We start from the raw sequence: 22,899 nt of genomic DNA on the forward strand, positions 1-22,899 counted from the left end.
AAGCTGAATTATAGTATGCTAACTGCTAACGCCTCAAAATGCTTTATTACTGGAGTCTTTATTGAAACAAGTGGTCATGTATCATAGGAAAAAAATGCTTGCCAAATCTCACAGATTATTTCTAAGGTGTGGATGCAGAAGTATGTAACTGAAGCTTCAACTAGGTTTTTGTTTTAAACTGAAGATGAATTCTGTCTGATCCAAAAGCAGTGGTGTACCTAGTGTATTTAGCACCTGGAGACTATTTTTTAGCACCCCATTCCTCTATACAGCAAAATTATTTTCAGTAATAATCCTGAAATGAACTGAATAATGATAATAGCTAGAAAAGAAACACAGACAGTGAACTTTATATGTACGGCATAATCATGCCAGTAAAAAAAAAATAATGTAAATATTACAGCGGACAGCAAAATCTGAGCTGATCCTCTTGTGTCCACATTTTTTTTGGGGGGGTTGCACAGGACTTCAGAGGTTGAGATTAACTTTTCACAATGTGTCTTTACTGTGCACACAGTTTCATAATGAGCACTCCATTTTGTCTGGGAAAATCTTTTTACTGTTACACCCATATTCTGCAGCATTTTCTACCAATGAGGTAAGACTGAATAGATTTTTTCCCCCCAAAGTTCCCAAAACTGCATCCAAAAGTGCAAATAAGGACTTGGGATAATTTTTTTTTTATTTTTGTCTGAACAGCACCATGAATACCAGCCATAGTTGCAGCGTTGTCATATCCTTGACCACGATAGAGCTCTATGTCCAGTCCATTACTACCCAGTCACTTCAAGATATCTTCTGTGAGTTCCAGCATGAAAGGACCCCAAAATGATTTCTTTATTTCAAATTTACCATCTTTGGTATGGACATATTTGATCATTTCATATGGTTGATCAGTGTGTCAAACATCAGGAATGCTATCAAAGAGAATTCCAAAGTATTTTCCTTATTGAAAAATATCCACCACTATTTTTCCTTTGATGTAATTTCCCAGAAGAAGAAGGAATTCATTTTGAATTTTGAAGGTAAGTATGAAATCAGCCTCCTAGCCAGTCTCTAGCATATTTAATTTTCATAAAATTTTCCTTCAAAATTAGATTGTGATTTGAAGGTAATTCTACCAATTCCAAATAATTACCTTGATGATGACATATCCTTTCTGTGACCACGGAAAATAAGGTTTTGTTTGACCAAAAAAATTATCTGAAAAAGATGATATAAAATGTCTCCATTTTTTCTCTCTTTATCCATTTCCACTTGAGGGATTTTATTAATAGTTTTTTCAGAGTTGCCAAAGACTTCCATTTTTTTAAGCAGGAGAGGATATTGTTCAGATATCTCATGTTCAGGGACTTTGGGATTTAATTTCCACCAGGTTTTTAAAACATTTATAAAGCTGGATAATCCAGCTTTTGTCTCATTATCTGGAAACTCTCTGCAGCAAAAATAAAACAAACAATTTCTTGGTTTCAAATAAACCATCCAAGTTCTCAACACTTCTTGCCATTTGGTAAAGATTTATACTGTAAAACCATGATGCTGTCAAGTGTAGACTGCTCTTTTTCTTTTTCTTCTCATTGACCTGCAGAGAAAGGTCCATTTTTACTCTGAAGAGGTTCACTTTCCCTCTTTAACTAGATTAATTCTCAAGTCATCTGGAATCAGTGTTGGCCAAGCAGCGATAATTAAATTAAGTTTAAATTAATTAAATCAAAATATAATTCATTGTTTCTTCTTCATCGAAGTCTTCGTTTTGGTTTTTACTAGCATCTCTTTCTTCTCCATTTTTTTTTATCCTGTTGGCGTTGACATTTGCTAACATTTCCTTTCTCCTCCCCTTTAACAATTGTCCATTGTTATGGAGATGATTCATTGTTTCTTTCAGCCTTGTGTCATCTGAATCTTGCTTTGGATGCTCCAGCTTGCATTTCTTCTTCAGAATTTGTGTTATTATATGCAACAATCCATCCAGACATTGTTTCAATCACCTTTTTGTTTACTTTTAATTTTTTCTTTGTTGAGCTCCACTGGGTCGACACTGTTGCATGTTAGTATAGGTACTCCATTTTAAATTTCTTTATAAAATTCAGAATAATTTTGAACCATTTGCAACAATATTGCAAACATCTGTAAGTTCCTGCAAGGGTTCGAGACACAAAAGTTGCCTGAAGTGAGCTGGAACAATTCCAACCCATTACAAATTCTATGAGCATAGCTGAGTCTGTGCATGTTAGGGTCCAACTATATATGTCTCCAAACACCTCCAGCACCAATGGTCACCACGCTGTCCTTTCTAAGACTTGGTGCTATGTGGTGTGAGGGAGGCAAAATGACTACCAGCCCAGCACAGGAGGCTGAGCAGCAGCCATAGGATCCAGGCGGGCCCAACCACACCACCCTCAGCCTGCCCTGCTCCCACTGCTGCCAAGTGACCCCCACAGAAACACTGCTCTCTCCAAAGAAGAAAACCGCTGCTGTCCAATCCTCTACAATTGCAATCTGCTCTCCTGCAGCTGCCTTACGCACCTTATCACACCACAAGGCCCCTTAAGCCTTGCCAGCTTCAGCTCCATTACTGCATTATGTTGCCAAAGGCCAAACAGCTGATCAGTGTGCTTGCAGCAAGAACCCAACTCCACAACTGTTGCCAACCCTCCAGATAGCTGCCTCCTCCTCAGCTTTGGCAGGTGTAGGCTCTCTCCAGGTTCTCTTTTCCCTAAGTCACCTAAAGACCTGTCAAAGGGTACTTTTAGTCTGCACTTCTTGATTGCCTGCACCCCAGGGTGGACCATCTCATCACCCTGCCCTTGATCCCTCCTGATAGCAGTAATAACTGATTCTATTCATTATTTAAAATTGCTGGAAGATGAGATCAGGGCTATTTTTCACAAAACAGCCTGCAAATTATGAATTGCATCTCAGATTTTACAAGATCTAGAGACAGAAAGAAAGAAAGAAAGAAAGAAAGAAAGAAAGAAAGAAAGAAAGAAAGAAAGAAAGAAAGAAAGAAAGAAAGAAAGAAAAAGAACGAACACAAGCTGGGAATCTCGGCTGACTAAGGTTTCCAACAGTTATTAGATAAAATGGTCTGCCTGAATTTGAGGCTCCATTGTATTGTTCACTCAAGTTCGGCTCATGTAAACAGCCCTTTTTAGTATCCATGATTGACTCTGGAGACTAAAGAACTGACCTGAATGTGATCTTTATTAAATTATCAATGCCTGATGGAGAAAAAAAAGGGGTGTGGGTGAGTGATCTTCACTGGGATCACAGTTCATGAGGAAGGTCATGGTCTAATTCCCTTCCCCTTAAACTTTGATCCTGAAAACTGAAGTACTTCCCTCCCCAATATTCCTGCTGTTAATTAAAAATGTCAAGGAGGGGAGAAAATTATATTTATCTGAGACACACATTTAGTTAAATTTATACATTTAGTTAAATTTAGTCTGGGGAATATAACAGCTTGCTTTTTAGAGATGGGTTGAAGTTTCTGAACAAATGCTTTGCTATAATCTGTATGGAAAGAATACTTCATCACATTATGATTTTCTGATACTTCAAACCAATTAAAGGGGCTTACATACAAATGTATTTTTATTCAGAGCAAGTTCTCTCTCTCTTTTTTTTTTTTGCATTTGAGATCTGTCTCTTGCTATGTATGCAGTACATCTCTTCTTGAAAAAAAGTCACTTAATATATTAGCTCTGGTTCATTTATTACTGTACCTCCATAGGGTCATGATGTAATGTGAAGGAAAAGTAAGTTTACAACTCTTTTGATAAAGGAAAGCACTGAGAAAGTTCAACAGATTGCTTTTCAGATCCATAAAAATCTTCATGCATTCAAGTGAGAAATATGAGATAGCTGGTCTCCAAGACCTCAGCCTACTTGTACAGATCTAGAAAAACATGCCTTGAAACATCAGAAAAACAGATGAGGATCTAAAATGTTCACCCAGAAAAATGAGCAAACTTCAAACTGATTGAATGTACTTCATTAGTATAGCAGACTTCTAAGTGGAGTATGAGATACAAATAGGAAGGTCTGCAAACTTCTGAGGAAACTCTGGACCCAAGAGTTTCATCCAGATGCAATTCCTGCTGCAAAACAGCCATATTGTGTATTTACTGCCTGGGCTCTGAGGAAGTAAACTCTAGACAGAGAAGCAAAGAAAAATTAGTGAAATTTTGGGTGCTAAATGTGACCTGTTTGAAATATTCATACAACAGGCGGCTGATAAAAAGCAAGGCCTGAGCAACCAGAAAATGGGGATTGTTTGTAGGTTCACAGGTCACACTGAGCCAGCAACATCCTTGGGACTGAAGGCTTTTGTCAAAATGAGAAATCGTTTTGTGCAGTAAGCTTCACTTCTTTTATATGTGTGTGAGATGTCAACCCACACACAAAAGGGGTGGGGCTTGGGTCACAAAGGCACAAATTACTTTCAACATTACAGCCATCACAGGAGAAACCACCATTTTATACTAGCTGTAGCTTCTGAGTGCTTTCCAAGGGCAGCTCCATGTAGAGAACACTAGAGTAATCCAAGTGGTGGGTGACGGAGGCATGAATGACAGCAGGGCTTCCTGGTCTAGGAAAGGCCAACATTAGGGTACAAGATGTGACTGTACAAAAGCCTTCTCAGCCACTGCTGGCACCTACTGATGGAGCAGGAGGTATGGGTCCAGAAGGATCTCTAAATTGCAGACTGTCTCTTAAGAGGGGACCATAACTTCATTCACACTCAAAGATGGAATCATTTGGCCCACAAACCCAGAGCTGCTCTGTTGTGGAGGGATTCAATCTGAGTTGGTTTCTCCACATCCAGGGGAGGGTCAGCACTGGGTCTGCATGTCTTCTGTATTGCCTGTTTGAGCTGCAGCTGAGATGTATACTGTAGCTGGGCATCATCAGCATATAGATTATACTGGATCCCATGGCATATCTGGACATTGTCTGCATTTTTTGATATAGATAGATAGATAGATAGATAGATAGATAGATAGATAGATAGATAGATAGATAGACAGACAGACAGACAGACAGACAGACAGACAGACAGACAGACAATGTAAATTCTTGCTTCTTGTTCATGTCTCTTGTTTTCATCTGCTGTTTGTCCCCTTTGCCAGTTAACTTTTTTGATGTCTGCTGACATGTAATAAATAAACATCCAGGTATATTTTTGCTAGCTGAACTGAATGGTGTATATTCTTGTGCTGATTTGGATATAAGGACTGATTGGGAGTGTGCTGGGTACAAACCAAATTGGAAATTACCCACAGTAATTTTCCAGCAACCAAGACATATATATACTTTTCATAAAACAGTAGATGTTGACAGTAGATGTGTATGTGTGTGTGTGTGTAGGGGAGGCACCCTAATTTATTACAAAGGGAGTATTCACTTCTCAAATTGCCTTGATTGTTTCCAAAGTGTAACTATTCCAAATTGGTAACATACTTATTGAGTGAATATCTAACACTCGGAGGAAAAAGCAATTTATTAGATATTATTTCTGGCAAAGTAGAATTTACTGATATTGTTTTTCTTTCACTGAACGAGAAATATCATCATTTCTCCTAGCATCTTGAAAAATGAGTCAAAATCAATGTGCTGCTTTCACTGACTGCTTAACTCTTAGGGACATAACTTTGGAATGATATGGACACAATGTCACAATTGTATTCCATCTCAGGCTTGGGGAACAAAGGGCAACTGAACCCTGATAGTTCACAACAGAAACTGGATCACCAAAATATGGTTGGATCTAGAATGTCCAGACTGGAGAGAAACTGTCTCCTGTGAAAAGGCAGCTATATCAACATCATGCTATTTGGCCCAAATACCTGGGCATGGTATTCCTGAAACTGATGATGATCAATGGTCATGTTCATTTCTCTGTGAAGAAGCTGTCTGAGTCTTTTATCCCAGTCATCTTCAATCCTGTGATTTATGTGCAGATCTACATAAGTGCAGGAGAATGTCTTTGGTCTTGGTCCCCTTTCCTTGCTGGGTCTCTCTCTTTCTCTCTGTTTCCTTATCCCTTCTAAGGCTCCCTCCCTTTCTTCCTGGGAGGGAGAATTGATGTACCAGAGTATAGTACTCAGAGGCTAGATTATTGTTTTATTTTTAAATAAATAAATTTTTATAAATTAAAACTAAAATTTTATTTTTAGTTGATAGTGCATTTCATTGTTTAAAAAACATTCTTCAGGATTCTCTACCTGCTTTCTTAGGTGTTTTAATGGCCACTCTAACTCTGGGCTGGGAGTTAGAGTGGCCATTAAAATAGTCTAAGGAAGCAGGAGAGGGTAAAAGTAAGGAGGATGGTGATGAAAAATGATTTTTTAAACAATTAAATGCACTGCCAACTAAAAATAAAATGATAAGAAGTAATGTTAGATGTGTAGTCAGCAAACCTATAGAGACTCTCCCCTCTCTCACACACATGCACATTTTTCTCTCACACACAAACACAACTTTCCCTGTTTTCTCACTCCTCACTCTTGCTCTCATTTGGACACACATTAAGTGGGGTTTTGAGGCTTTTCAGGAGCAGGTCATGGCAACATCAGCTGTGCAAGGACCAAACTTTTAAAATTTGCACTAGCAGCTGCCAGGGGATATGAGAAAGGTTGGGAAGCTTGCCTCAGACTCAGAAATTGCCTTGATGCCCTAATTTTTCTGTCCTAGATTCTTGTGTTTCACTACCGTGCTGTCTTGCTGGTGGCCAGCCAAGTCAGCCTCCTGCCAGCATGGATTCTTACTGTCTCCAAACTCATCCCACAAGACAGCGGGAGAATACGGCTACCATATTTGAGCTGGAAAACCACTAGATGGCAGCAAATAGATGCAGAACATTCAATTTGCTGTCAACTAGTGGTCTTCTATGGCTTTGCAGCCCAGTTAACAGGAGTTCTATGGGAGAAGAGACAGAAGCAGAGCGGGGGGGGGGGGGGGGGGGGGAGGCAGACAGAAGGTGAATCCTCCAGAGACCAGAGGTAGACAGAAGACAGTTGTTAAAAACCCAGACTGTCCAACATAATTCTAGCCATCTGACTACCCTGTCTGGAGTGTGTCAGAAGGGAGCAGAGGTTAAAAGTGGATTGCACACTAAGTAGGTAAGCCAACTCCTGCATTTTGCATGCCTGCAATCATTACACATAAAATCACAGGTGGTTTCACATTAGGCAATAAAAACTAGAACATTCCAGATTTCAATCCAATCTGATTTAGGTAGGGTTTCGTTTTCAGAATAGCATATTCCAAAACTTGTTCAGATGCTTTGGAATGATCCTTTCTTCTCAATGATTAACCAAAGTTTGTTGGATTTGAAGCTCTTTCTAATATTATTTCAGAAGCTCAGGTGGAAACATGGGTGCACTTCCCCAACAGTTCTCCAATAAATTGAAAGCTTCACATTACATCTCACAAAATACTTGTGAGAGAACTGGTGAAATATAGACATTTCTCACATTAACTCAAAATACCTGCTGTTTTCATAACAATACAGAAAGGCAGAAAGCTGCAAGGACTTTTCTTGGTAATCTCCTGTTGAAGATGTTATTAGAGGTGAGAAAAATCCTTTTCCCCCCCTACTTGTGTAGCAAAGCTTGAAAATGAAATGAACATAATAATACAGAATACAAAATATTCTGTACAGAGATTTCCCTTTGCTGTTCCCTATCTTTAACTAGATTTTTGCAGACCAGATCTGATTGCTATACAGGTGGTCCTTGCTTAACGACCATTCATTTAACAATGGTTCAAAATTACAATGGCCTCAGAAAAAGTGCTTTACGACCTGTACTTGTAAACTGTTGCACCAACCCCCACTGTCATGTGATCGTGATTTGCAACCTTTTTTACAATGGTCATTAAGTAAATCATCATGGTTGTTAAGTGAATTCCAGCAAAAAAGTCCAAGCTGGATTTTTTTAACGACCACGGATTTGCTTAATGACCACATGATTCACTTAATGACTATTGTAAAAATGGTCATAAAATTGGGTCCGGTCATGTGGTGTCACTCTTAACAAACGCCCCATTTAACAACCAGTTTTCCAGTCCCTATTGTGCTCATTAAGTAAGGACTACCTGTAATCATTGCAAAGGTAAACTTCGATTCTGAATGTGTTCAGTTATCAGTTAATACTGAAATGTAAACACCCATTTGGCTCCTCTGATTAATTTCTTACTTTTTATTATTTATCCCAAACTTCAGTGAAATATTAGAAATACCTCAATCTATATATGGTTAAGTGCAGATTTTAAAATTATGCTGGTCTAGAACTGTAATAAAGATTTCATGCTTTTAAAACAATAGATGTCCAAGATGTGTCATGTTTTGCTTTTTTTACTTTTTGTTGAACTCAGAGAACTCTTGAAAAATAATCAAACTCTTAATAATCCACAGCCTGATTTAGTACTGCAAGTGTAGTCAAAAAGCTATTCAATCTCCAAGGAAAAATGAACACTTGGGGCATTGTATACTCTCACATAGAGGATCTTCAGAAAATAATTGTGTGGAGGGATTTATATATGTGTTTTGTGATACATTAAGAAAATCAGTTTTGTTTAAAAGCTTTCAACTGCAGTATTTCAAAAATACGGTGCAGGGGTTTTGATAAGGCAAAAAATGTTCAATTGCCATATCAATAAATTTCTCATCTTGAGAAGAGGACACTGAAATGGAGACTGTTATTCCTATGTATTATGTTTCAATTACTTTCCATTCTGAAAGAGTGCCTACTAAGTAGCAGGGTGTTATAGCTAGTTTAAGATTGCTTAAAACTTGTCATTAAACTACTGAGCCTAGTCCCACCAAGCTTTCAGCATAGGCGCTGGCCTTCTCTTCCCTGCCCCATCTGACCTATTTTGTTTTTTTGTTTTTGGTCAAACTGAGACAATGGGATATTATTTAAAAAGATGAAAATGCATTTGTGCACACTTTGCAATGTGGGATATACCTCTAGGATCATGGACATGTTAGCCTCTTTTTTAAATTATTTTTAAGTTAAAAACAACATGTGCTTAAAGGTAAAGGAAGTGCGGCTTTGCCCTAAGTGATAAATGCTGGGCCTGCTGGCAGCTGCAGCATAAAGTACATCCAGGAATCCAAAATCCAGGTGCTGGAAGTTATCCGTGTGCCCAGACACCTGCTTTGGTGTCCATCCAGCTCTCTTACTTTTTAACATTTAAATGCTCTTGGGATATCGTTACTGCTTATATGTTGTTATATAATTACCCCTCTACCCAAGGGGAGATTTGGTGCAAGAGGATTCCCAGTTGTGCAGGCACAGAATGGTAGACATAGCTAACATAATTCATGGGAATTGAATTGAATTCATAACTCAAAACACATGTCAATCCCCTCAAATTAAGAGATTCAGCACACTGTTCAGAAGTAGCTTGTATGTCTATGGATTGTACAGTCTATAACTGTACAGTATGTCTACAGTTTACTAATCCCATGAAATTTACTGATCCCTTGAAATAAACAACATTCTATGTATTGTCGAAGGCTTTCACGGCCGGCATACGATGGCTGGTGTGGTCCTTCCGGGCTGTGTGGCCGTGGTCTTGAAGTCTTGTTTCCTAACGTTTCGCCAGCACCTGTGACCGGCATCTTCAGAGGGCAGGAGCACAGACAGGAGCAGCTCTCTCTGTGCCCAGGGTGAAGTGACCCTTTTGTGGGTATTTATAGAGATCTGGGGGGGGGAAGGGGGATTGGGTGTGTGTGGGGGGGTTGAGTTACTGAGTGGCTGCTTGTTTTGGTGTCAGAATGTGTGTATCTTCCTGGGGGTTAGGCAGGGTTTTTTCTTCTATTGAGTTGTTAACGAGGGGCTGCTGAGGGTGATTAGCATATTCATTGTGTGAATTGTTCACATGTCCTGGTGGTTGAGCTGAGTTTGTTGACCTTTTGCAGGCTGTATTTTTCAGGCTTGGTAGCCAGGTTTTGTTGATTTTTAGACTCTCCTCTTTTTTATTGAAGCTGTGCTGGTGTTTGTGAATCTCTATAAATAACCACAAAAGGGTCACATCATCCTGGGCACAGAGAGAACTGCTCCTTTCTGTGCTCCTGCCCTCTGAAGATGCCGGTTACAGATGCTGGTGAAACGTTAGGAAACAAAACTTCCAGAACACGGCCACACAGCCCGGAAGACCCACACCAGCCAAACAACATTCTATTAATATTTTTGCAGTGTTTTCATATGCATTGTAAAAAAACAACAACCACCTTTTAATTCCCAAGATGATTTGATTTAAGGTTGGGGTTCCCATAACACTGTGATACCAGGGGCTGTTTGTGTTCTTGAAGACCCCTTTGATGCCCACTAGGGTCCTGGTTCTAGTTGACTTTTTAATTTTGAAGTAAATTCTTTTAGTTTTTTCTTAAACAGGAAGCTGGAATGCTGCAAAATGAAGGATCCAGGGTCATGTTTATTTCCCAGAATGCTCTTGGTCTCAACTCTTCCCCAAAAGCTTTCATGGGAAATAGAAACAATGGGTGCTTAAAGCCTAGTGTTTTATTTCATAGTAGCCCCTGCCTGCCTAGAAGCAAAGATAAGTAGGGCTGTTAGGGAACATGCTGGGAGAGGTATTCTGCTCCACCCATGCAGGGTTTCCTCTGAGACAATGGAAGTCAACAAGAGAAACCTTATGCTCAGCTCCAAGTGACTGTATCCATCCAATTTCTCAGCAGTGTTAGGGAGCTGCCATTGCCTTTTCCTGTTTTTTTTTTCCCCCTAAATTCCTGATCAAGACAACAATCTTGGAAATTCCTGGTGATCTCCCATCCAAATACTAACCCTGCTTAGCTTTTTTTCAGGTTGAACCATGGTCACCTGATACAGCTGCTTTCTGTGGGAATATCCATCATATGCTCGAGATATCCCTCAAGATCTGGATATGTGATCAGGCCTGGGGGTCCCAGGGCACCGGGGAGATTTTGCAATGGCTCCCTTACTAATATCACCCCCTCCTGTTTTGTGTGCTTGTATAGTTATTTTTTAATTGTGACCATTTTTTATGTCTTGTTTTTAATTGTTGTACGCCACCCAGGGTTACTTTTACGTGAGATGGGCGGATATATATATATATATATATATATATATATATATAATAGATAGATAGATAGATAGATAGATAGATAGATAGATAGATAGATAGATAGATAGATATGCTCTCGAATTTCTGAATGCTCCTGTTAACTCCAAAAGATTTAATGTTTTCTGGATCATTTCTCTGTTAGAACTAGCAGATCTGGCTGCAAAAATCTGGATGACCACTAGATGGTAGTAAATAAATACAACATCTCTTTCCTACCATATACCATCTAATTGTTATCCAGATTTTTGCACCCCAAATCTCATAGCCCTTTTTCTGTAGTATCAGCCATCCAAACTACTCCCTGGATATCTTCTGCCTTGTCTGAAATAGGACAAGGGGGGGCGGGGGTTATGGTTCTCCAGATGTTGACAGTTGGGGCTGCGGGAAGCTGTGGTTCAGCAACATTTGGAAGGCATAAATTCTCCATTCTTAGAATAAGGTTAGCTCGCACAGACTTTGTTAAAGGTCTCTTTCCACTACAATATAATAACTTATTTCAATTTCTGTAGCTTCTTTCTTTCTGCCATTAATCTCTGATGTGAATCCTTGCCAAATTCTATTTTGAAAATTGATCTTTACTATCTCCCCTCAGCTGAATTCCCCTTTATCTGTTATGGCAATAAAACTTTCAAAGAACTCCTGCAGACTACTGAGCCAAAAGTTCCCTTGTATAAATCCACATGGTCTAATTTTAATCTATCAGAGGCCCACATTTCCACTTAGATCTTTTAAATTAATTAATCCCATAAGAGAACATGTATTTTAATAAACCCCTAACAAAAGGGCATTTCATTTGCTGTAAAGCATAATTGTGTATTAAATAAAAAGGAAAAAGCTTTTGATAGCATACTGACAGACCTAGTTTCATATAATTAAGACTACCCTATATGGCCTGCAAAGATCAGGATAGCCACTGGGGGCAGCAGAGATTTGCTGCCACCATGCAGTTTTCTTTGCAAGTTTTCTTGCCAAGAAAACTCAGACTGGCCCAAGGTCACCCAGCTGGCTTTGGGCCTAAGGAGGGACTAGAACTCACAGCCTCTAGGTTTCTAGCCTGGTGCCTTTAATCCCAACGTCAAACTGGTTCTCATACTGGAAATTACCCACAGGAATTTTGCAACCCAGGAATCCTTTCATGCTGATCAACATATTAGTTTCTCTGCTTGGTGATATTATCTTGCTTTATACCTTATTTACTTACTTACTTACTTATTTATTTATTTAAATAAATATTAAATTTGTCACCACCCAGCTCATTAAAAAGCAGCACTGGGCAGTTTACAGAAAAGATAAATATTAATTAAAAATACAATATAACAGTAGTCCTAAGTAAATTATAAGTATATTCCAAGGACTGATGGTAACTAAAGAGGCTTGGGGAGTGTCTTCAGGGTGCCAGCCACCCCCAGGGTTGGTTAAAACTCTTCTTGCCCCACACAAGTTGGCAGAGACACGTCTTTAGTTCTTTAGGTCTTTAATTTTTTTGGGGGGGAGGATGAGGTTCCTCCTTGCATAGGGTTACTAGACATCTGGCAAAAGGAGGACATGTTCTCTTTTTTGTCCTCCATCTGTCAGGAATAGCCTTAAAATCAAATATCATCTGGCTTTTTGAGTATCTTGTTTTTTGTTTAATTTTGTACTGTTTTCACAACAGTAGTCATTCAAACTTTTGTGAATTGTGGTCTTGTAAATTTTCTGCTTCTTTCTTTCCCTCGTGCATCAAGAGACTTGACAGCCAAGATTTACATTATATAATTGATTTCCTGATTCCAGCAATCGGCTTCAATCCAGCCCCTTCAAATCTATGATCACTGGAGTCTGATGATCACATGACTCATTGTACATTTCTATGGTGAATTTGGAAAAGTGCGTCGTCATCAATTCTATATTATCACTAGCATATGTTCTTGACAACAAAGATTTGTTAGAAAAATATTGTGATTGAAAAACCAGTCTTTCTGATGCTGGAAAAAGACATTTTGTATGCATGTAGGCCTAAGTACTGTAATTTTTGTTGCAGATGCCGAGAAAGTTAAACAGTTAGTGTATCTTCCTTTCCCCCCACTAGTGGATCCAGGAAAGTACAGACCAATCAGCTTGACATCAATATCTGGGAAAATCCTGGAAATGGTAATCAAGCAGTGGGTTTGTGAGCATTTAGAAATGAACAAGATGATTATTAGAAGCCAGCATGGGTTTGTTAAGAACAGGTCATGCCAGACAAATCTTATTGCCTTCTTTGATAAAGTGACTAAATTAGTGGACCAAGGAAATGCTGTGGATATACAGTGGTACCTCTACTTACGAACTTAATCCGTTCTGTGACTCTGATCACAAGTCGAGTTGGTCGCAAGTCAAAGTAAATTTTCCCATAAGGTTCAATATAATTACCATTAATCCGTTCCAGCGTCCGTGGACCACACATCAGCGGCGGAAAAACGGCCGCCGACCATGCGGCAGGGCGGAAAAATGGCCGCGGACCACATGGAACGGGTGGAAAATGGCCACGCACCACGTGGAACGGGCGGAAAATGGCTGCGGACCACGTGGAACGGGCGGAAAAATGGCCACGGACCACATGGAACGGGCGGAAAATGGCTCATAAGTCGAGGCGAGTTCGTAAGTAGAGGTAAATTTTTGGGGCCGGAGCTGATCGTATCTCGAAAATTTCATAAGTAGGGGTGTTCGTAAGTAGAGGTACCACTGTAGTATACTTAGATTTTAGTAAGACATTTGATAAAGTAGACCACAGCTTACTTCTTGACGAGATAGAACAATGTTCTATTTCATACTACTACCAGATGAATTTGCAGTTGGCTGACCAACCACACTCAACTTGTGGTTCTTAACGGAACTACATCTACATGAAGGGAAGTATGCAGTGGGGTACCTCAAGGTTCTGTCTTGGGCCCAGTGCTGTTCAACATTTTCATAAATGACCTAGATGAGGGGATTGAAGGGGTGCTCATCAAATATGCAGATGACACAAAGCTGGGGGGAATTGCTAACACTTCAGAAGATAGATTCAAGATTCAGAAGGATTTTGATAGACTTAAAAATTGGGCCCTGTCCAACAAGATGCAGTTCAGTGGAGAGAAAAGTAAGGTCCTGCACTTAGGCAGGAAAAACCAGATGCACAGGTACAGGACAGGCAGTACCTGGCTCAACAGTAGTGCCTACGAGAGGGATCTAGGTGTCCTAGTGAACCACCACTTAAGTATGAGTCAGCAGTGTGCTGCAGCTGCCAAAAAAGCCAACACAGTCCTGGGCTGCAACAACAGAGGGATAGTATCAAGATCACAGGGAAGAGGGTGTCGATTTATTCTCCATAGCACTTGTGGGTAGGACAAGAAGCCATGGGTGGAAGCTCATCAGAGGGAGATCCAACCTGGAAATAAGGAGGAATTTCCTGACAGTGAGAACTATTAAACAGTGGAACAGCTTGCCTCCCGGAGCTGTGGGTGTGCCATTGCTGGAGGTTTTCAAGAAAAGTTTAGACAACCATTTGTCTGAGAGGGCATGAGGACTCCTGCCTTGGGCAGGGGGTTGGACTAGAAGACCTCCAAGGTCCCTTCCAACCCTATGATTCTATGATACAGTATTTATATTATATTATATATTATATATAGTTATAAATATATTTATATTATTATATATAGTTATTAAAATCACAAAATACAAAGATCTGCAAATAGAAGTAGAATGACTATGGCAAAAGAAAGCAAAGGTAGTACCAATAGTGATAGGTGCCTTGGGTGCAGTGCCAAAACACCTGGAGCACCACTTGAAGATCGGCACTGACAAAATCACCATCAGTCAATTGCAAAAGGCAGCTTTACTTGGAACAGCTTATATCCTGTGACAATACCTCCAATACCATCAAACAACAACATCTGCCTGTGCCAGGTCCTTGGGAAGGACTCAATAGGTGGATAAAAATGCCAAATCCAGTCTAAACATTTGGCTGACTGTGCAACCAACAATGATAATAATGATAGTAATAATAATTAGTCACCTTGGGTGAGATGGGTCACATGGACATTTTGGCAAAGAGGGGATTGCAATGTAACTGGACTTATTTTTGAAACATTTTTGAGAGAACCTTTCCAGGAACAGAATTACAACAACCATTTTACAAACTATTAAGATCTTAGATCTTGCAAGATCTTGCAAGAATCTTTGATTTTTCCCAGACATAGAGATGCATACTTAGGACCTCTAGATAAGTCAGTTCACAGCGTTCAGGTTGATAATTTGGTTTTTTTCAATCAGTTGCAATATAAAAACTCTTTTGTACCTCATTGGCCTGGTCCATTTCTGGCACTGCTTACCATCAACACAGCTACTAAAGTCAAAGGTAAAGACTCCTGATTGCACTGTGCTATGTAGAACAGTGTTTTTCAGATTTGGCAACTTTAAGACGTGTGGACTTCAGCTCCCAGAATTCTGTTCAAACCTGTTCAAGGCCTTCTGTGAGAGAGGGGAGCAGAGGAAGAGACCTGGGTCAGAGGGGTGGGCAAGAGAGCCACAGGGAGAGCTGGAGACCAGGCGGCACACCCAGAGGCAGCCCTGGCCACACTCACGCTCAACAGACTTCCTACCTTGGATCCCCAGATCATGAGACCTGAGGAGTTATGCCATGCAATCCTCAGTGGGCTATGCAGTTCCAGCTATTCTATCACCTTGGAGTCCCTGGTAGAGAGATGGATGGTGGGGTCACCAAGAGAAGCCCCTGCTGGGAGAGGCCTGGAGAAGCATCTGCCAATGGATGGCTCCAGAAAGGGAGTGAGCAGTCTGGTGCTGGCTGCCAGCTTTATAGGTGGGCTCAGAACCCTGTTCCCTCGGCAACCAGGGAAACACCCCAGCCCGGAATGCAGATGCCCAACTGCCAACTTTTGAACTTCTGGACTTACAAATTTTCTCTCCCTTCTCCAGATGAGGTTTGTTTTGTCTGCTCAAGCAGGACACCAGAGGACTTTAGTCTCTCACATGTATTATGGGTTTGCAGGTCAAGCACAGATGGGCCTGTTCAGTAACTTCCCATGGAAAAGACCCCCAAGGAAAGGAATCAAATTAACAAAGTTTAAAATAGAGCTGAGTTGCTATATCGAACCTGCTAAATGTCACACCACTGCTTCACCTAGCTATAGCTGCTCTGACCAGCTTCGTCTTGAAGCCTAACCACAAATACATTATTATTACTATTATTGTTGTGGAGGTGGTTATTATATTTTTATGCCCCTTTTATATATTTTGGTGAACTCAAGGCAGCAAACATACCTGAGAGAAGTGAGTGGGATGATGTATCCAAACTAACTGGAGGCAAGGACAAGCCTGGAGCATTTTTTAAATTTTATTTTAACAGTGTAACCGCAAATAGATGAATCCATGAACTTAAAGACCAAAATGCGCATGAATAATAGACTAATGAATAGTAACTAACACACCCCATTTAAATAATGAGCTAATTATAATGAACTTGCGATGTATGTAATAGGAGGAGCCAGGAAACGTCACGGAGGTGGTCGTGAAGAATGTAACCCCTGGGTACCTCAGCCAATGGGGAAACAAGGACAGAATGGTGGGCATGTTAGCTGGATATAAAAGTGAGGGGGTGGGACCTGGGTCTTTGGAGATCACATCTGATTGTGCAGATTCTCCCCATTTATTGCAGTAAACAATAAAAAAACCCTCACCTTACGTCCAGAAAGTTTGTCTCAGGAGAAGTTTCCGCCCTGGCACGAAGGAAAGTGTCCAGGGGAGCATATAACAATATCTAATACTCCTATTTTCCTCATAACAACCCTGTGAGGTGAGTTATCTCAGGCAAGGTTGAAAGTTATTTAGCTGTTCTTAGAAGTATATTCTATTCTAGTATATACTTAGAATAGAAGAAATTCTATTAGTGTTTTTTGTGTTTAAACTGTGTGTTGTGGGTGTGGAAACTTATTTTCTGTTGGAACCTTCAATAAACTTTATTTTTTGTTTCAATGCTGAACATCCTAGCACCCACCTCAGCTTGGCTGAGCAACAACTCCCAAAGTTTTATTTAGTTTCCTTTCTATGTTTGGCCAGAGCCAGGATGGGGTGAGGATTTCCCTTTCATTCCTTTCCTGGCTCCCCAGAGGACTGGTGTGGAAGGGAGAAAGGGTAAGAGTGGTGCTCCATGAACCAATCCCCTTGCTCCTCGTGGTCCTCTCCCATCCAGAGGTGAATGGAAGCCAAAGAAGGGCTCTTACCAAGCGCTTGGTGATCTGATCAAGTAGCTCCTTCAGGATGTGTGCCCTCTTGCCAGGAGGGTGTCCCCCAGATGCCAGTGCACAGCCTCTGCCAGGTGCCACAGGGTATCTTTTGGTGCTTTCAAAAGAAGAGGAGAGAAAGCAAGGATGAATGAAAAAGGTAGCCTGGCAGTCAAGGCTTTCATTGACCTTCTCCTCCTCTTCCGGGGAGAAAGACCGTAGGGACTCAAGTGGTGGAAGAGAGAGTGGTACTGGGCAGCCAAGGAGGCATTCAGTGGTGTTCAAGCTTCCTCTGGTGCTGCTGTGCCAAGCCCAGGGACTCCAAGGTGATAGAATAGCTGGAACTGCATAGCCCACTGAGGATTGCATGGCATAACTCCTCGGGTCTCATGATCTGGGGATCCAAGGTAGATCTCAAAAATCCTCCTCTTATGAAACCCAGAAGAAGACACACTGCCATTTTCTGATCATGCAAGGTTGGTTAATCTGACCAGCATCCAGGGACCTCCTCCAAACTCTGAACAAGAATCAAGTGAAGATGGAATAGGAGAGCAGCAAGGACCAGTTATCACCTTGTAGTTTCCACAGAGATGGAGGAGGCCCTTCCTACTCAGCTGGCAAATGGTCTGGCTGGGATGTTCCAGCCAATCCATGAGGAACTTCCAGGTCTTCTCCAGGCTGGCCTGGCTCTTCAACCAGCAGCTGAAAGAGAAGGGATGAAGGAATGAAGGGACAGCACCTCAGTGGCTGGAGGAGGAAAGACAAGGAGTGAGGTTCCATAGGGAAAATGGTGCAAAGGTGTCCCAAAGGCCTCTGGTGCACAGCCTTCAGTGTTGGTTTGAATGGGGAGTGTGGAAAGCAAGGGAGAATGCCTTTGCCAGTTGATCCCTCTGAATGGGACATCAAGGAGCAGTGGTGGACTCCATTGGTTCCTGCCCAGCACTATTGCCAGCCTGATCCCAGCCTCCCTAGTCTGGAAGCCCACAGACTAAGATGGGGATTTCCCCATCTCGATAAAAATGGCTACTGCTGCATCCAAATGCTCCTTTGCCTCTTCCTTCTCCAGGATGGAGCTCAGATGTCTCTAGAGGTTGCACGTGGCCATGGAGGAGGTCTGGAAAAGGGCCCTGCGATACACCAAGAGCTGGTGAGAAAAAGGCAAGTGATAGAAAGGCCAGGCTGGGCTTAAATATTGGGGGAGAAAAACTGCCCTTTGCCCTCTGACATACGTCACCAACGTGGCCACTCCCTGGAGGCAGCAGCTGGGAAGGCAAAACAGCTCCCTGCAGGTGTCCTCAAGGGGGAGGTGGGCCACCCTCACCAGCAGCACCTGGAGGATGTGCTCTCTGTAGAGGAAACAAGACCAGAATTACTAAGATAGGATACTGTGCCCTAGGGAGCAAAAGAAAAGCCTTAGCACTTTGCCCCCCTGGGAAGCTTCCATTTGCATGTTCTATCCCTCCTTTTCCTGGAACACCAGGAGAAGAGCATATGGAGAGACCTATCTTCTTTCATGCAACCGTCCTCCACTGAATGGGATTTCTTGTGTCTTGGTGAGTTTGGGTTCTCCCTCTCACTGCCCTGCCCTTCAGCATCCCAGAAACCTCAGGAACCCTACAGATTCTTTGCTGTTCTTTTCCTTAAAGCTTAGGGACCGATCTGGTGAACAAACCATACTCCAGGCAGATTGCTGCACTCCTGGTCCCCTGCAGGTATTGTTCTAATCTGAAGCCTGATGGCTTTGTGGATGAACAGAACTTCCAGGAAGCACGCCTCCAGCACCATGGAGCACTCCTCAGACTGGACCATCCTCTTGATGAGCCTCTTCAATTTAGCTTGAGGAGACAAGGAGAGCCCATCTAAGCAGCAGGACTCTGAAGGAAAGTCAGCTCCTGGGGCTGCTCACCCACTTCTTGGTGGCATCCCTTTCTCTGCCAACCCTTGTCAGCCAAACATCCCTCTTCCCCAAGCCCGGGTCCACAGGATTCAGGAAAAGTTCAGAGACTCAGGCAACATGGGCAAAAGGAGAGAGGCAAGCTTAGATGTGCAAAAGGACAACTCCCTTTATTGCTCTGCCCTTACCCTATCTGCAGCAAGAGGGTATCTGGGCTGTTCCTCTCCTCCTTGAGGTAGCCAAGGAGTCCTTCACCTTGGACAGGAGCAGGGACAGCACTGCATCCCCACTGCAGTATGGAGAAGTGATGACAGCCCAGAGCAAGTCACCACAGGTACTGGAAAGAAAACAGGGAGGAGACTAAGCTGGACCTTTCTGGCCATGGCAGGTCCACAGGGAGAAAGATGGAAGGGTGGGACTGAGGCTGACCTCCCTGGAACTCAAAACCTGCACCTGCCTTTACCTCCACAGGAGCTCTAAGAGATGGTCCGGGACCAGTTCCAGGTTGTTCCCGGCCATGGCTTGCAGAGACAGGACAACCTGGCTCACTCCAAGGGAGTGAATAGAGGCCAGGTGGCAATTTTTTTCCAGCAGTCTCTGCAGATAAAAGAGAGAGAAAAAAGAGGTAAAGAGTGAGTACAGTGAAAGGATGATTTATCTGGTGGAGGGCTGAATTGGAGGCGACAGGAAAAAGACCTTCTGTGCAGAGGTCTTCAGTTGGATCCCTGGAGTCAAATCTTACCTGACATTTGTGCAAGGAAGTTGATGGGGTCCTGCTTGCTTTGCAGCCTTCTTTTGGGGTCCTCCTGTTGTGAGGATTAGACAGAGATTACAGTCACTTGGAAAGGGAGACCCCTGAATCTAGGGCTCTAGGAAACACAGGGACACAGAGATCTTGGATCCCAAGGAGGACAGAGGAGTAGAGCTGAGGTAGAACCTTGCAATATCAGACAGGTTCCGGACTTGTTCCATGGACAGGTCTCTCTGCCATCCATTGGTCTCCTTATTCCAAGTTAGGGAAGACACATGGCAGGTGGACTTTTGTCTCACACCTGCAGTGCATCAGCTTCCCTGAGTTTCTTCACTCCACTGTGAGAAGAGAGAAGAGAAACATTTCTATCCACAACAGTCACACACTTGCAAGGCCTCCTGCAACCACATTTTTTTTAAGCATGGAAAAGAGCTAATTGCTTTCAGCTATTCCTCAGTAATACAGCTCAAAATAGAGCACCTCTGTGAAAAGAGACTGGGGCCCTGGGCTGCATCCTCCATTCAAGGCAGAACCAGGAAGAAATATTGTATTGGTGCTTATGTTGAGAGCCCTCTGGTCACCCGCCACCCCAGTATTACTCTGCTTTTAGTTTTTCCTACAACCCTGCTCTTCCTTACGTTCCACTGAGCCTGGTCTTCTTTCCCACCACCAGGGTTGAGGGCTGCAGGCTTTCAGGGACTTCACCTTGCAATCTGGAATCAGCTCCTTCCTTCCCTTCACTTTGGTACAAGTTCAGTGGTCTTTAAAAGGTGTAGTTTTCAAGTTAGCATTTGTTTTATATTAATTATGGGATTATGTGTGCTCACCATTATTGTAGGGTGTTCCTTTAAATACAAATTTGACAAATTTGAAATATGAAAAAATAAATATAAAAATATGTATTTGAATATTTGTAGTACTAAAACTTGCATGTAGTGGGCTGATTCTCTGGCTGTAAATAATTTGGCTGAATGGAGTTTGTAGCTATTGTGTATTTCTCTTATTCTAGGTAAAGGCAAGTAGAAGAAGCAGTAGATGTAGAGCAGTTTGCTCTTCTAGTGAATTATTGTGATTTTTCAAAACAAGCCTGATTACGTTTTTTTGCTCTGTGAAAATAAGAAAGCCTCTTAAGCCATCCCACTAAGAAGGCACTCTATTACAGACTTGAACCGCTAAAGGTGGGGCTGCTGGATTCTCTGTCTACCTGAGTGAATACAATGACTGTGGTGAATCCTGCATATGCTTATTAGGTGGCCAGCCTTTTGAACAAAGTGGGATTAATTTCCATGGCAACACTACCAACACCTACTAGTCACAAAGCAGCATGTTGACAACACCTCTGCCTGAGCTGTGCCTCGATGGAGACAAATCACATAATACCAGAGAGAAGGTTATGACCATCATCAACACTTGTGTGGCCCAGGCATTAACTGTTTAGGGCAGTGTTTCTCATCCTTGACAACTTTAAGATGGGTGGACTTCAACTCCCAGAATTCCCCAGCCAGCATGGCTGGCTGGGGAATTCTGGCAGTTGAAGTCCACCCATCTTAAAGTTGCCAAGGTTGAGTAACACTGGTTTAGGGCTTTTGTTCCTTTTTTGCCCACCGTTTTTTAATTTAAAAAAAAGCTTTTTTTGTCTGCCACTGAGTTTGGCTGTTTATGGGGATATCTTTAGATGCATTCTACATGATATATCTGTGCAGTATTCATGTACCTGAGTTGCTGATCAATAAAAGTTCGCAGAACCTGCTGGTGTGAATTTATCTGCTGTCAGTAAAAACTTTTTGGACATGAGTGGGAGGCAAAAAAGGAACAAGAGCCTTGTCTGGAAATGGAGAAGGTATCCAAAAATCTCAAATACCCATCTTTCTGACCAGTATAGAAGAAGAATTTAGAGAAAGAAATGCCCTAGTTTTACCTATTTAAGAGAGCATTCTACAACGTAAATCCCACTGGTTATAATATATTGAATTTTAGTCCATGTGTCACATTATCCTTTGCATAGAGAGGTGGAATCACAAACTAAAATAACACAAATGATTTTATTAAACCATGTGGAGACTTACACATAAAACACAGGTGCATAAAAATGCAACTATAAATATATACTTACAATGTATCTTTACGGTAAGCTTCTTGATTGTTTGAAAGGAAAGACTGGGTTTAGCGAAGTTCAGATACATAGACTTAAAAGACCTCGGCTGTTTCCCCAAACGATAAACAGGACTGGATCTGGTTAGTATTTGGATGGGAGGCCAACTGGAAATCCCAGCATGATAGAAGCCCGGGGAGTTGAAAAAATCTCCACAAAAGAGGGCACTTTTCCACTGAGGTCAATAAAGTACTCGCTAAAAAAAGTATTTGTCCCCCCCCCAAATTTGTTTGTTTTTCTCCCTCAGCTTTTGCATTCGTATGAGTCCTACTCTTATATAAAGTGGGGGGGTTGAATGACATTGTTACAGCAAAGTTTGGTGCTTGTTCCATTTATTTTATTTAACTTGTGGTAAGCCATTGTAAAAAAAAATAATCCCTCCCCTAGCTCTTGCAGTTCAAGGGATCTCTAGTGCCATTCATGAAAATAAGTTTCTCTAGTCCTTCACTGAGAGCCAGTTTGGTGTGGTGGTTAAGGCATCAGGCTAGAAACTGGGAGACAGTGAGTTCTAGTCCTGCCATGAGCACAAAGCCAGCTGGGTGACCTTGGCCAGTCCCTCTCTCTCAGCCGTAGGAAGAAGCAGGCAAGGGCAAACACTTCTGAAAAACCTTGCCATGAAAACTGCAGAGATTTGTCCAGGCAGTCTCTGAGAATTGGACACTATTGAACAGATTAAAAAAAAAAATTCCTTCATTAAACAGAGTTGATTTGGGCCTGCTCTGTCCTTCATAAATCTCACAAACGTTGG

This window comes from Python bivittatus, unplaced genomic scaffold, assembly GCF_059951505.1.
Source record: "Python bivittatus isolate LINGU-HERP-01145 unplaced genomic scaffold, Pbiv_v1 ctg000400_np1212, whole genome shotgun sequence".
Lineage (NCBI taxonomy): Eukaryota > Metazoa > Chordata > Lepidosauria > Squamata > Pythonidae > Python > Python bivittatus.